The sequence below is a fragment of the Notamacropus eugenii genome, chromosome 7 (assembly GCF_028372415.1).
Source record: "Notamacropus eugenii isolate mMacEug1 chromosome 7, mMacEug1.pri_v2, whole genome shotgun sequence".
Lineage (NCBI taxonomy): Eukaryota > Metazoa > Chordata > Mammalia > Diprotodontia > Macropodidae > Notamacropus > Notamacropus eugenii.
Window position 1 is genome coordinate 155,667,382 of NC_092878.1, and position 15,283 is coordinate 155,682,664.

The following is a 15,283-nucleotide window of genomic DNA, read 5'->3' on the forward strand; positions in this document are numbered from 1 at the left end:
ATGCATGCATATATGTATGTGTGTACATGCATACTCTTAAGCTTCCAATAAGTTAGTGGTTCTCTTTGGTGCTTTTGAAACTATGACTGTTCACACTCATATTCCTCTATTTTAATGCATAAAAACCTTTTTAGAACATAAAACTTTCTGACACCAGTGAAGTATCACGCCATACTATTAACAAAGAGATTCAGGTCTTCACTTCTCTACCATAGATGACTTTCTCCTTCTTCTCCTTCTCCCCGCTTGCAGCAAGTGCCATAGAAAGCAACATATACTCTTCTCCTCAGAAGCAAGTGGTTTTTTAAAAGGGTAAAATCCATCTTTTTCCTGGCTGCCATTTACCAATCATCAGCTGCTGGCAAAGAACCTCCAGCAATGGATTTCCTTAGAACCCTCAGCAACTGCTTTTCTCAGAATACCGAAGCAGACATGCCTCCAGACAAGGGAACTATCAAGGGTCAGTTATGAGAAATCGTATATTTTAGGTTTTTGAAGACCTTCCTTTTTTGAGCCAATATTTTGTGCCTGTGATTAGTTTTGTATGCATCTTTTGTAGCATTTCTATTTCCACTGACTTTCCTATGCCTCTCTCTACCCCATTCCTGTTTGTTAGCATTTTCTCTAGTTTGCCAATTTTCCTCAAATTATTATGTAAAGGAATGGTTAATCCCCCTCAAATCAATCAATAGAGTTAACTATGTATTGAGAAATTTTCCTGTAACCTCATCATAAGTTATACACCAGTCCTGACTTTTAAAGGATCATACTACTTTTGGTCACTGAATTAAAGGCATGTGATGGCACAAAGGAAACATCTTGTGAATGACTGAGAAGATGATTAGTCTCAAATTTGAAGATTATAGCATTATGGGTTAACGCTTTAGCTCATATGCTTTTGGGAATATTATATTCCATTCCTCTCTGCCCTTTATTGTAGATGCAAATAATGTTGTTATTCACATTTCACTTCCTTTATATTTGAAGGTCTTGCTTTTAGCCCTTTGTAAATTTTGTTGTGTACTATTGAAATTGTTTATTTTCACCGCTATATATCTTGGATGTGAAACATAGGTTTTCTGTTTGTTTACTTTTCTGTTGACACTCTGTGTCTTCTTTGCATTGGCACTTTGTTTTCTGTATACAGGAGAGCTAAGACAATTTTCTTGCATTATTTTCTGCATTATATAGTGTGGCTGCTTTTCTATGCTTTTTCAATGTGTTCCTCTCATCAGCTTCTGTGGTTTCAATGAATATTCCTATGCAAATTATTCTCAGATTTGTCTGTCCATCTCTGACCTCTTTTCTGATGGCCTTAAAAATCTTAAACTCAACATGTCCAAAACTGAACTCATTATCTTTTTCTCCAAACTCTCCCCTCTTCCTAAATTTCCTGTTATTGTGGAGGGTACCACCATCCTCTCAGTCACCCACACTTTCAACCTAGATGTCATCTTCAGCTCTTCACTCTGTCGTCCTGTCCCCCGTCAAATAAGTTGCCATCTCTCCTCTGACATTGCCACCACCCTGATGGCATAAACCTCCATGACTTTGTCTTTCTTCAGTCACATTCAACTCCCTGTGGCCCCATTTGGGGTTTTCTTGGCAGAGATCCTGGAGTGGTTTGGCCTTTCCTTCTCCAGCTCATTTTACAGATGAGGAAACATACATCTAGTAAGTGTCTGAGCCTGGATTTGAACTCAGAAGATGAGTTCTCTATCTCTGTGCTCCCTAGCTGCCCTACTGCAGTGACCTACTGATTATTCTTTCTGCCCCAAGTCTCTCCTGACTTCAGCCTATTCTCCATATAGCATTCAAAATGATCTTACTAAAGTATGAGTTAGACCATGTCATCCCCCACCCCACTCCATTGGCTCCCTACTACCTCCAGGACCAGACCTAAAATCCTCTGGCTTTTAAAACCTTACCTAGCCTGATCCCTTCCTACCTTTCCAGGTGTCCTCCTCCTTATGCCCCGTTGCTCACATACTCTGACCAGTGACACCAACCTCCTTGCTACTTCTCAAACTAGATATCTCATCTGACTGACTGAGGGACTTTTGCTCCTTATTTCTACATATCTTATCTTTAAGGTCAATTGCTTTGGCTTGTTTAGAAATCACATGTTCTTTTTATTGATGCTGACTTTTTCTTCTCTTTTGCTAGATTTCTTTCCCTTCTTTAGTGAAACTGACCTAGTTTATTTTATTTTTTATTTTGCATTGAAAACTCTGAGTTCTGATTTATATTCACTCCTAATTTCTTTATCATTTCTCTTTTGAAACATTATGGGATTTGTGTGTGTGTGTGTGTGTGTGTGTGTGTGTGTATTCATTCTATACTCTCTTGGGAGTTCATAGGATTCTATATTTCGTCACTATACATGCATATGGGGTGTTCAGGAAGACTAGTATCTCTGGGGAGAGGGCTTGCAGACCTCTTTTTAGGGTTACTCACCCACCTTTGGTGTCCATCTCTTACCCATCTCTCAATTGTGATTCCAAGAAGCTGTGGCATATGCAGTGGCCACACCCTGGTAAAACAATCTCAGCAGATGGACTAAACCAGGTTGAAGATAACCAGAATACCTGAAACCCATCAGTGAGTTAGGGGAGCATCTACCCCAAGTATGTGAAGACTTCCCCTGGCAGAATAGGCAAGTGAGACCAGTTTGTTCCAAGGGTCATTAAGGCAGCTGAAACAGGCACCATGGAGTGCTTAGAATTTGGTCAACCATTGAAGGCGCCAAGGTCATCCACTGTATCCCAGGCCATCACCTGTCATTGTCACTTTTGTCCTGCCACTGGATTTTGAGGACTCTGGAAGAGATGGTAAGGCTGATGACTTTGTGCAACTCTGCCTCACTTAAATCCAATTCATGCTCAAGTCAAGACCTCAGTCCTTGATCTCATCCATCTTCTTCAGAAATGAAGTACAAACAACTACAAAACAAGACTTCAGTAAGCATGGGTTCACTTTTCTTTGTCTATAATGTATGAGAGTTTTGCAATCTTTTAAAGGCTTTTAATCCCCTGTTTTCTAGTTTCAGTTTCTTTCTATTGGTCTATTTGTTTATGCACCAGGATTTTGTAGATTTTTTAAAAATATTTTTGAAATTTTTGGGTTTTTTACCCTTTTCCCTTTAAATTCCCCCATTTGTCACTTTATGTCTTCTTTCTGATAGATGCACACCTGAGGCTGAATGGCAAAGTTGACCTGGCTTCCTTGCACACTGGGTATTTGTTTCACTAGCCTGAGTTCTGAGTAGCATCTGGGGAAACAGAGTTGACCTTGCCTCAATTTCGGTCACCATTTTCTTCAGGTCTGAAAGTTACATATGCCAGTCCCTACCCATTCCTCCTTCACATCTCTTTCTCCAACTAGGCTCTTTTTCATGGTGGAGGGAGGCTTGGAGGGTGTGCAAAGGAAAGTCTCTGAAGTTATAGGGTCCCTAATGTGTGGTGTGGCCCCAGGAAAAGAGTAAATGTGTTTTTCCTCCTCTTCCTCCTCAGATGGGTGGGCACAGTCTTTGTTTTCTAGGTAGCTGGCATGTGCCTGAAGAGTCAGTGTAGTAGTGAAGGAAGGAAGAATCCCTCCTAGGATGGTCCCCCAGCACAAGGCTTTGGTTTAATTTGTGCATCCCTGCCAGGCATATGAAGGGTAGTAAGAGAAGGCTTCTAAGTGAGCATTTTAAGGATTAATATTCTCAAGTGTGAATCCATACGGATTCTATCTTGGTGTAGTCTCTTCTTTGTCCTGTGGATCCATCTGTAATTGCTCTATGTCTCTTGATTCTTTTCTTTTTAATTGAGAATTAATGTTACCTGCAGAAAATGCAGAATCAGCAGTTTTATTGATCCCGTTACCACAACCACCCAGTAAGCCTTTTTGGCTTGTGTCTTTTACGTAATATTCCAATCTTTTCTTGCCTTTATGTAGTCATTGTAAAATCTTGTGTGATTTTTGATTGTGACTCTTTGGCATTTGATCTCTTTCTTTCTGACTACTTGCAGAATATTTTCTTTGGCTTGTAATATCTGGAGTTTGGTTATCACATTTGGGAATATGCTAAAGTTTAGATTGTTTTCAGGCAGTGACCTATGAATTCCTTCTATTTTAATTTTGCCTTCTGCTTCTAATCGTCGTTCTGGGTCACTCTCTTTGTAACTTCTTAAGGAGAAGAAAAGGTGAAAATCTGTGTGAATTAAAAAGAGAACAGAGGTCTGGTGCAGAGCAGTACACCAGAAAGGAGTATGATCATATCATTACAAGGCACAGAGAGCTCTGCAGCACCACAGGCATGGGTTACATAAGCCCCTATAATACATGTTCCTTCCTTGTGTATCCCTTCATGTAGATGACTTGCCACAGGGGGATATCTACAAGTTCACCAAGCATGGATGTTCAATGGGCCATTCCTAAGAGGCTCTGCCCTTCCCAGTGACTGTCAATGTATTAGAAACAGGGTCCCAAAAGCTTTTGGTAGATTAGAGCACTAGAATGAATCTAATAAGATATAAGTCAATAGGAGCAAATGTCAACTCAACACTTGGGTTACAAAAATCAATTTTATAACTACAGGATGGATATGGAAGAGTGACTGGATTATTCATTTTTATCATGTCATTGAAGAGTCATCTAATTCAAAGGGACCTGAATTAATCAGCATTAGCGTCAGAAATTCAACCCAGATCTTTTGGCTTGAAGACAGCTGCTCATTATACTATCTGTATAAAGGTTTTTATCTCCTCTGTTAGATTATATGCTCTTATAGGGCAGGAGGGCCAGCTAGGTGGCTCAGTGGATAGAGTAGAGGCCCTCAAATCCAGCCTCAGGCACTAGCTGATGACCCTGGTGACTAGTGACCCTGGGCAAGTCACTTCACCCTGTTTGCCTCAGTTTCATCATCTGTAAAATGAGCTGGAGAAGGAAATAGCATACTACTCCACTCCAGTGTCTTTGCCAAGAAAACCCCAAATGGGATTGCAAAGAGTCAGAAATGACTGAAAAATGACTGTACAACAGCAGAAAGGGCAGAAACAGTCCTTATCTTTGCACCTTACTCAGTGTCTAGCCTTATGCTTTGCTTAATAAATATTTGATATTGGATTGCATTGCTTTTTCCATAGCTCTGTCTATGTCTGTGTGTCTCTCCCTCTTCTTTCTCCTCTCCTCCTTCTTTCTTTTTCTCTCTCTTTCCCCCCATCTCCCTCCCCTTCTCTCTTTTCTTTCCCTTCCCTTTGCTTCCTTCCTTTCCTCTTTCCTCCCCTCCCCTCCCCTCTCCTCCTCTCTCTCAAACTCTCTGTCACTGTCTCTGTCTTTGTCTTTCTGTTTATCCATCTCTCTCTCTCTCTCTCTCTCTCTCTCTCTCTCTCTCTCTCTCTCTCTCTCACACACACACACACACACACACACACACACACACACACACACACACACACACCATTTTGAAGTTCTGTTAAAGGGTCTCAGAGTACAAGCTGTTTAAAAACAACCTTACTGTTCTTCCCCTCCCCTAGCACATTATCTATATAAGTTATTTCATTGTTGTGCAGAGTCAAATTCTTAGAGGTATGTACATGCTAATTTTTATTTCAATCACTAGGAGAGGTATATCAAACCTATGGAGCAAACATGTATGTGGATTTCAAATAAATGTATTGGACAAAAGTTGTCAAGAGAATTTCTTAACAGAAGAGAAGAGCCCAGATCTCTACAATGATTATCGCCTCTGAAGTGGCCACGATTGTTTCTGGAAATGCTTGATGGGTGAAAAGTGAGCAGTTCAATGTTTATTATGCTCAGGAGGACCTGGAAGAATCAAAGAGAAAACAAATATAAGACTTTAAATTATGCTTGTCTTAGTTGCCATGTAAGACTAACTCCATTTTATTTTACCCTCAACACTGGCCATTCTTTGGATGGTCTCCCAATGCATCCTGGGCCATCTCCAGTCATCCTGAGGAATATCAGGTCACTGGATTCAGATGGCTCTGGAGGAGACGTGAGACTGGTGACCTATCATTTCTCTGATGGCATGGTCTTCGACAACGAAGTATGAACACAATATATATATATATACATATAAAATCAGAGATAGATAGTTCCATCTTGGTGGGAAGGGGGTAAGGACTGGATAGGTACTGGACTCATGAATTTATTGTTATAAAAAACTCTGGGTGGAAAAAAAAACCTGTCCCTGCCAAGACAAGTCAAGGCAGTTGGTGGTGCATTGGATTTAGGCCTGGACCTGGAGTCAGGAAAACCAGAAATCAAAACCAGCCACAGATACTCAGAAGCTTTGTGACCATGGACAAGTCCCTTAATGTCTGCCTGCCTCAGTTTCTTCATCTGTAAAATGGGGTTAATAACACTTATTTCTCAGGATTATTTTGAGGAAAAAATGAGATTATATTTGTAAGGAGATTTGCAAACATTAAATTGACAAGTAAATGTTGGCTAATTTTATTACCAAGACAGCACGTGCTGTCTCTCCCATTTACCATTTTAAAGAGTTGATTAGAACCTTGGGAAGCTAAGTCACATAGCACAGTCAGTATCTGTTGGAGGTGAGATTTGAATCCAGATCTTCATGACTTCAAGGCTAGCTCTCTATCACAACACATTGCCTCTCTCTATTTGGATAGTGGACCATAGTATCTAAGTGTATCTAAACTGAAATAACTTTTCCCCCTTCTTCCTAGAGAAGGATAAATACGTTCTAATCTATACTGTTTGGCTTTGAGTCATATAAAATCTGAATTTGAATTCCAGCCCTTGCAATCTGTGTGACCATGGCTTCCTTCCTCATCTGTAAAGTGGTAGAAATAGTACCTGCAGTACTTACCTTAAAGGGCTGTTGTAACACTCAAAGTAATTTGAAATTTGAAAAATTTAAAATATTCTATAAATGTTGACTATTATTTCTTGTTATAACTTTCCTTGTACTTTGTCATGGCTATCAACGTTATTGCCATCTTCCCCTCATTAGTACCTCCCATTCATTTTAACAGCAAAATAAAAATGCAATTAAAGATATATCATCCCTTTCTATGAAGGAAAGACCCTTTGGCTATATCTTTAATAGTTCTGTTGAATGTATGTATACATTACAAAAACAGAAAGTATCCTGTATTCTTTATTCTAAAACTAGTTTTTGGGAATTTGAGTTTCTAATAGAGCCCCAGTTGAATTTCATCAATTCTTCCGTTGAAACTGTCAAGAGCTGTTCCATCATCTTTCTTTTCACAAACATAATCTAAGATCAAGCTGTAGCTTTTCTTACCAGCTACAGCAACCTTCTAGTTTGACCCAAGTCAGATTTATTTGATTGTTGTCTTTTTTGGTGTGATTTCACTGGGTGTAAGTGTGGAAATTTCCTAAAGCCATGCAAAGTAGCAATTTTGTAGCCTCACAAAAGGGTTGTTATTTGCCTTTGGTCACATGATCATTATGTGTCAGCGACAAGGTTTGATCACTAGTCTTCCTGATTCCAAGGGTGATTATATGTTCACAATTTTCTGTCTCATAAATAGCAATGAAAATGTTCTACTGCCTCTCTTCTTGTCATTATATCCTGGTCTTTCAATCAAGTGAAAGTGCTTGATGTTATCTGGCTATAACTAGCCTTGTGGGCTAAATGGTTACCATTCCACTTCCTTCTTTGTCTTTGTATCCAAATTCCCCATTCAACTCTGTGTTGTACTATTGGAATTTTTTCTTTGGTTTCAATATAATTTTCTTACTAGAAATCTTCAAAAATAATTTTCTCAGTTGACAGTTGGTCATATAATTAATTTTAATTCATAGGATCATATATTGAAAGCTGGAAAAGATTTTAAAAGCCATTTGGTCCACCTCTTATATTTTCCAAATGAGGAAATGGGAGTCTGGAGAGGTCAGGGTCACAGAGCTAGAAGATATCTGAGGTAGGTTATGAAACTGGGTCTTCCTGACTCGTTAATCATAGATTGTGAGCTGAAAAATACCTCAAAGGATAACTAGTCCAAGCACTTCATTATAGATGACAGAACTGACATCCAGTGACCATCACTCAAGATGATGTCAAATAAGGGGTTTCTTTAAGGACTGGGAATGATTTCAGGCAGTAAGAAGGAGCTGATAGATAACGGAAAGATTGAAGATTAGAGAGAGAGGGGAGGTACTTATGGGGAACATTTGCCAGAGGGAGAGCAAACATGCAAGTAGAGGGTTGGTGGCCTTGGTGAGGAAAATGACCATGTTGGAAAGGCTGTGATTTTTAATGTGCTCAATCCAAGTTGAATGACTGTCTGTTTCATGTGACATTTAGATGTTTGTTGGAAAGGAAGTCGCATGATTCAGTAGCATAGGGACAACATTCAGATCTTATCTCTGCTGCTTACAACCTGTGAGATCTTGGGCAGATCATTTACTCTAGACCTCAGTTTCCTCATGCATCAAACAAGGGATTTGAACCAGATAACTTATGTGCTCCCTCCCAGCTTGGAATTCTAATATTCAATGTAATGAAATCATAAACTGATATAATTGCTAAGAATATTGAATTTCAGAATTTTTAGAAGACTGCTAATTTTTTTCCTTTAATAACTGCCAATACTATCATTTACCTTTTTAAGGAATCCGTCAAAATATTCCTCTGTGCTCTTCTTAAGGAATTCCATCTACAGCAATGGTGTTCCCTGCAGAACTGGGAGCCACATCTGTTGAGTTTGGAGCAGGGCTGGTCCCACTCTCTGCAGTCAGAGCACCTTTGGTGTAGGTGATAGCATCAGTGGCACCTGAAGAAGTGGCTTCTGTGCCTGAAGTCGTGACCCCTGTGCTGGCAGCATCTGTAGCAGGGTTGGTGACCTTTGTGACAGAGATGCTGGTGTCCACTTCTGTGGTGGTGCTCTCAGAAGCTGTACTTGTAGAGTCTGCTAATGGGCTGGTGGTAACTAAAACTGTACTTGTGGTTTCTGCAGAAGTCGTGGCAGATGTCGCTGTGATTCCTGTGGTAGGGGAGTTGGAGTCTTCTGTAGGAGTGGAACCATCAACAGCCAAGGTAGTGGCTTCAATCATTGCTGAAATTGTTTCACCTGTTGCAGGGAGAATAGTACTCTCTACAGCCGATTCAGTAGTGACAGCATCCACGGAAGTTATTGCTTCAGGGGATACTGTGGCAGTATTATCCTCAGTGATCAATGTACTGTCTCCAGTGGTTGTGGCCCCTGTAGTAGCAGTGGTAGCTCCTACAGTGGCAGTGGTGGCCCCCGTAGTGGCAGTGGTGGTGGCCTCTGTAGTGGCAGTGATGGCTGCTGTAATGGCAGTGCTGGCTTCCACGGCCCCAGTGGTAGGCTCATCTGCTTGGGTAGAGGCATCAGGCTCAGAGGTGGATGCTTCAAGAGCTGGGGTGGTGACTTCTGTCCCTGGTGAAATTGATTCATCTGTTTCAGGGAGAGTAGTGATGCCAATAGTTGATTCGGTAGTGACCTCCTCAACTGCAGTTGAAGCTTCAGATATGGCAGTAGTGGCAGCGGTGACTGCTGTGGTGGTGGCTCCTGTAGTAGTAGTGGTGGTTCCTGTAGTGGCAGTGATGGTGGCCCCTATACTGGCAGTTGTGGCTACCGTAGTGGCAGTGGTGGCCTCTGTAGTGGCAGTGGTGGCCCCTGTGGTAGTAGTGGTCTCCACTCCTGTAGTGGCAGTGGTGGTGATGGCTCCTGTAGTGCCAGCTGTTGTGATTTTTGTGATAGGTGCTGTGGAACCTACACTCGTGACAGCTGCTGTAGAGACTGTGCTGCCTGACCCAGTAGTCCTTGTTCCAGATAAAGTAGTAGTGGTTCCAGTAGTTGTGATGAATAAATCTGTTTGGGCATCAGTTAAGGCCTTGGGTTCTTCTGTAGTTCCAGCAGAAGTAGTTGGCACTATTTGAGGTGGTCGTTGCCCTCCTGGATGTGGTCGATGTATATGGCCTGGGTGTGGGTGATGGATTCCTGAATGGGATCCTGAATGACAGGGTTTTTTAGGAGGAGGATGGGATGGTGGAGGACGGAGAGGTTGGGATGGGTGTGGTGGAGGCTTTGGAGCCTTTGGCTTAGAACATGAGGCAGGTTTACGTGATGGAGCTTTGGCATTGGGATGTCGTAGAGGTTGTTTTGGAATAGCCTTAGAAGGTGTACATTTCTTTTGTGGAGTTTGAGCATGTGGAGGTTTCTTTGATGAGTGTTGGGACGCTGGAGATCGTTTTGGTGTACATTTGGAATGTGTTGGCTTTTTGGCAGGTTGAAAAGGCTTGCAAGTGGGTTTGGGCCTTCTCACGGGCTTCTTGGCAGATTGAGAAGGTTTACGGATGGGTTTGGGCTTTCTCACTGGTTTGCGGGTGGTTGTGGGCCTTCTCGCTACCTTGCTGGCGGGTCGGGAAGGCTTGCGGGTGGCTGTGGGCCTTCTCGCTGCCCTGCTGGCGGGTCGGGAAGGCTTGCGGGCGGCTGTGGGCCTTCTCGCTGCCCTGCTGGCGGGTCGGGAAGGCTTGCGGGCGGCTGTGGGCCTTCTCGCTGCCCTGCTGGCGGGTCGGGAAGGCTTGCGGGCGGCTGTGGGCCTTCTCGCTGCCCTGCTGGCGGGTCGGGAAGGCTTGCGGGTGGCTGTGGGCCTTCTCGCTGCCCTGCTGGCGGGTCGGGAAGGCTTGCGGGTGGCTGTGGGCCTTCTCGCTGCCCTGCTGGCGGGTCGGGAAGGCTTGCGGGTGGCTGTGGGCCTTCTCGCTGCCCTGCTGGCGGGTCGGGAAGGCTTGCGCGTGGCTGTGGGCCTTCTCGCTGCCCTGCTGGCGGGTCGGGAAGGCTTGCGCGTGGCTGTGGGCCTTCTCGCTGCCCTGCTGGCGGGTCGGGAAGGCTTGCGGGTGGTTGTGGGCCTTCTCGCTGCCCTGTTGGCGGGTCGGGAAGGCTTGAGGGTGTTTGTGGGCCTTCTCGCTGCCCTGTTGGCGGGTCGGGAAGGCTTGTGGGTGACTTTGGAACTTCTAGATACTGCTGCTGGTTTCTTGGCAGGCCGAGACTGCCTTGATGCAAATTGAGAACCTGCAGTGTGTTTTGAGGATGTCCTCACTGATTTAGTCCCCACCTTCAAAGGGGGGGTCTGTTTCTGTGCTGGAGATGACTTGGGAAGTACTTGGTTAGGCAGAGCTAACCTTGAGGGAGCTTTCACAGGAGCAGATAACCTTCTTCCCACCTTGTGGGAAGGTGATGACTGGGCTTTTGGAGCCTGGGAATATGAAGATGAGGCAGATGCTCGTGGACGGGACTGAGATTGAGCAGAAGAGGTTCTACTCAAAGTTCGAAGTGGAACATTTTGACCAAATTGGTTATTAGGTGTTTTCTGTGTTCTCTGACGTTGCCTTTGCTGACTCTCACTCAACTGTAAGGGAGAAATAAAAGATACTTCTTCATTTAACAAACATTTTTAAGTTCCCACAATATACCAGATGTTGTACTTGACATTAATAATACTAACACAAAAACAAAACATTTTGCCCTCGACGAACTTATATTTGAGGAAGTGGTTGGGAGATCCCATGAACACAGACAAATAAATACAAAATATGTAAAAAGCAAATATGAGGGAGAGAATCAAAAAAGGTTCTTGACGGAAACTAAGGATTCTTTGAGATAGAAGTGAGGATTATGATCTAGGTCATGGGGTGGGGAACCTATGGCCTTAGGGCCACATGTGGTCTTCTACATCCTTAAGTGTGGCCTTTTGACTGAATCCAAATCACTCAGAAGGCCGTATTTAAGGATCTAGAAGGCCATATGTGGCCTCAAGTCCTCAGGTTCCCCACCCCCATTCTAGGCCTTGGGGAATACCTATGGAAAGACACAGGAGGGGGATTTAGACAGCAGACAGGCAAGTTTGGCTGCGTCGTTTAGTGAGGAGTGTGGAGCATAGGAGAGCAGTGCATGATAAGTCTAGGAAGATAGGCTGGATTCATATTACCAAAGGCTAAACAGAAATTTTTATTGGTCTCAGAGGTAATAGGATACAGGGATGTATTCTTAAAATATTTTGTATTTTATAAACTTAACATTTTGAGTACCCACTCCTAATATCTCAAAGGCAATAGGATATATTCTTGTTTAGAGAAATGACAGGGTCAAACCTGATCTTTAGGAAAATCAGTTGATGTTTTGAAGTACTTGGGCTTAGGCCCCGGAGCACTGAGTACTTCATTACTGATTTGAGGAGACTGAAATCTCAAGATCAGCTTAGAACTCAGTATAACTTTGAAAGAAAATGTATCTAGTTTAATGGCAATGATAAAGTATGGCAAAGGCAGGAGACTCATCTTTTCTGTCATGTTGCTTTCCCTAAGGTGAGGTGAAATATCTCAGCAGGTATACTGCTAATTGGAGGACAACACTAATCACATTCCATCCATCCTCATCTACCTCTCCAGCCCCCTGACAAACAAACCCTGTGAAACTTTCCAGGGAGTCTTTTTTCAAGGACATGTGGCATATTAATCATCCTCTAGGTCAGTGGTCTTCAAACTTGTGTGATCACACGCTCCATTGGTTGAACATTTTTTGAGCACTCCCAATATGTTTACTTATTTTTGAATCATATGAACAAATGAATAAAGCATTCATTAAACACTTCTATGCAAAGTATACATATATGTGTGGACCTAATGTACTTATAAATGTATATATTCTAATATATATAGATATGAATTGTATAAAGATATAATATAAAGATATAAATGAAATAAAAATTAGTTTGATGAAATAATACTTAATCCTAGAGGTATTAGGGAACCATTATAATTTATAGTGTAGGAGAGTAACATAGTCAGATCTAAATATTAGGCAGCTAAGGGGAAGATGAGTTGTAGAGAAGAGAGACTCCCTAAAGGGAGGGAGACAAATAGTTCAGGTGAGAAGTTGCTAGATCTTAAACTAGGGTGTCAGGATACAGTTTTGAGGATTGTTGTAGAAGTAGAAATGCCTGGTCAACTAATTGTATTTGTGTGGAAAGAAAGAGTGAGAAGCTACAGATGTTATATGGGTTGTGAACCTGGTCTGCCTGGAAATTGGCAGGTTTGAAGGAGGGAAAAATTCATTTTTTTGAGGGGGGAAGGGAAAAGGGAAAAAGAATGTAATGAAATCATTGATGTGGATCACAAGAGATTTAGCTTCTCCAAAATCTTGGAACTTACCGGAAAACAACTGGTAAAGGCCAAAATGAGCGCAATCAGGATTGGAGTCTTCATCTTGTCCTTCTGGCCCCTGAAAGTAAGAAGCAAGTGAATTCTCTAGTAATTGTGTGACAATGAATAATTCACTCTGATCAAATTGCTTTTAGGTGTAAAATTATAATTTCAAAAGTCATCTTAAAAATCCACATATAAGATGATTTCCTTAACATGATGTAGAAACTTTAAAATTACCCTACATTAAAATGCAGATTAAAAATCATTATCTCATTTCAAATCATAGTTACTGTACTATCAATTTGGTGGTGAAGCCATTTATGTCAGGGGAATGGTCATAGGACCACTCAAGTTCATGTAATTTAGAAGCAACTCTTTTGTACCTTAGTATAAAATGCCCCTTATGCCCAGGGAGAGTTAGTGGGTACAGAATTAGGCTCAGAGTCGGGAAAACATGGATTCATCCTGTCTGTGTGACCCTGCACAAATCACTTGGCCTCTCTGTTCTTACAAACTCTTGGAGACTCTAAGTTGCAGACAAAGAGTGAGGATGGATTGGTTGAGAGATTTCCTGTTCTGATGAAACCATAGGTTCAGTCCATTTTCCCATGTTTCATTGAACAACCAAAGGAATCTCTGGCTACACTCACCTAGGACTGTCCCAGCATACAACTGTTGTATTCTGAAGGTTTAAGTTCTCTTGCAAGCTTGCTTATGTGGCATAATTATAATTCTGCTATGCTCATCTTAGGTAGGCTTTCCTTGTTAATTTGTCCATGCTCCCTGACCACATCATCCCATGAACAGCATTGTAGATGCCATGGCAGGCCCTTTGTCTGAAAACTCTAGGTAAACCTGGGTCCCCAGTGGCTCTAGGCCTTGAACCCAAGAGCATACTTTACTACTCTTCAGGCTGACCACCCATGGGATGGTGGGAGTGAGGGAGGCCACATGTGACATCTGTCTGTACCTTCCTTTTCTGTGCTTGGATATGAGTATCGTTAAATCATTCTATCCCATTCTTGTGCTGGATTCAACCCTAAATTTGGATGACATTCCTCAGTGGTAGAAATGAGAAACCTCAATGATAATATGTCTGGCCAAAAACATAGTAGCACATGCATTTAGATGCAGCAATCTCTCTCTCTCTCTCTCTCTCTCTCTCTCTCTCTCTCTCTCTCTCTCTCTCTCTCTCTCTCTCTCTCTCTCTCTCTCTCTCTCTCTTCCTCCCTACCTCCTTCCCTTCCTCTCTCTCTCTCTCATAAGGAGAGAGGACAGAATGGTGTGTGAGTGTGTGTGTGTTATCATAATGAAATGTTTGATCTTTTAGGACTGATCCCAGCACCAAAGGGCACCTCAAAGATCAATGAGTAACAACCCCTTCATTTTACAAGTAAGAAAATTGAAGCCCCACAGTTGATGTGAGGTACCCAAAGCCATCTAGCTGCTTATTAGCAAAATCGACCAAGACTCCTAACTCCCAGGGCAATGGCCTGAGAAAGTACTAAGAGGTGTAAGGGTGGGAGACCATTAGTGGAGTGGAGAATAAGAGGTGTAAGGTTCAGAGAAAAGTACAATAATAGAAGATTGTGTTCAGATAGGAGAATGTCCATTTCTAATTAGAAAAAGTGTTGTTGGACCATTTGTAGGTACTGGTGAGACCTAGTATGTGGCCATTCTGTGTGGTGAAGTAGAGTGAAGGAGTACAGTGGTCATGACTTTTAAGCAGGATAAAGTATTGGATGCTGAGGGGGTTTGAGGGAACATCTCCATGGATATTAAAGTCCCCTAGGATAAGAGCAGGAGTTGGGAAGAGTTGGAAGGTGGTGAGCTAGGTGCTGAATGTAGAAAACAAGGTGTGTGGCATTTATAAAAACTCTCATATCTGTACGCTTTAAAAACATGGGAACAGACTTTTATAATATGTTCTAAAAATCCTACAAAGGAAGAATTTTAGTGGGTTTAGAGCTCATTCATCAAAACTATAAAAACCTTCCAGTCAGTTTGCAAGGATCGACATCAGGGAAGGTGAGAATCAGCTTGCAGAATTTCAACAACAACAAAAAACCCCATGCTTAATTGGTTGTTAGGATTCAGAAGTGAGTATCA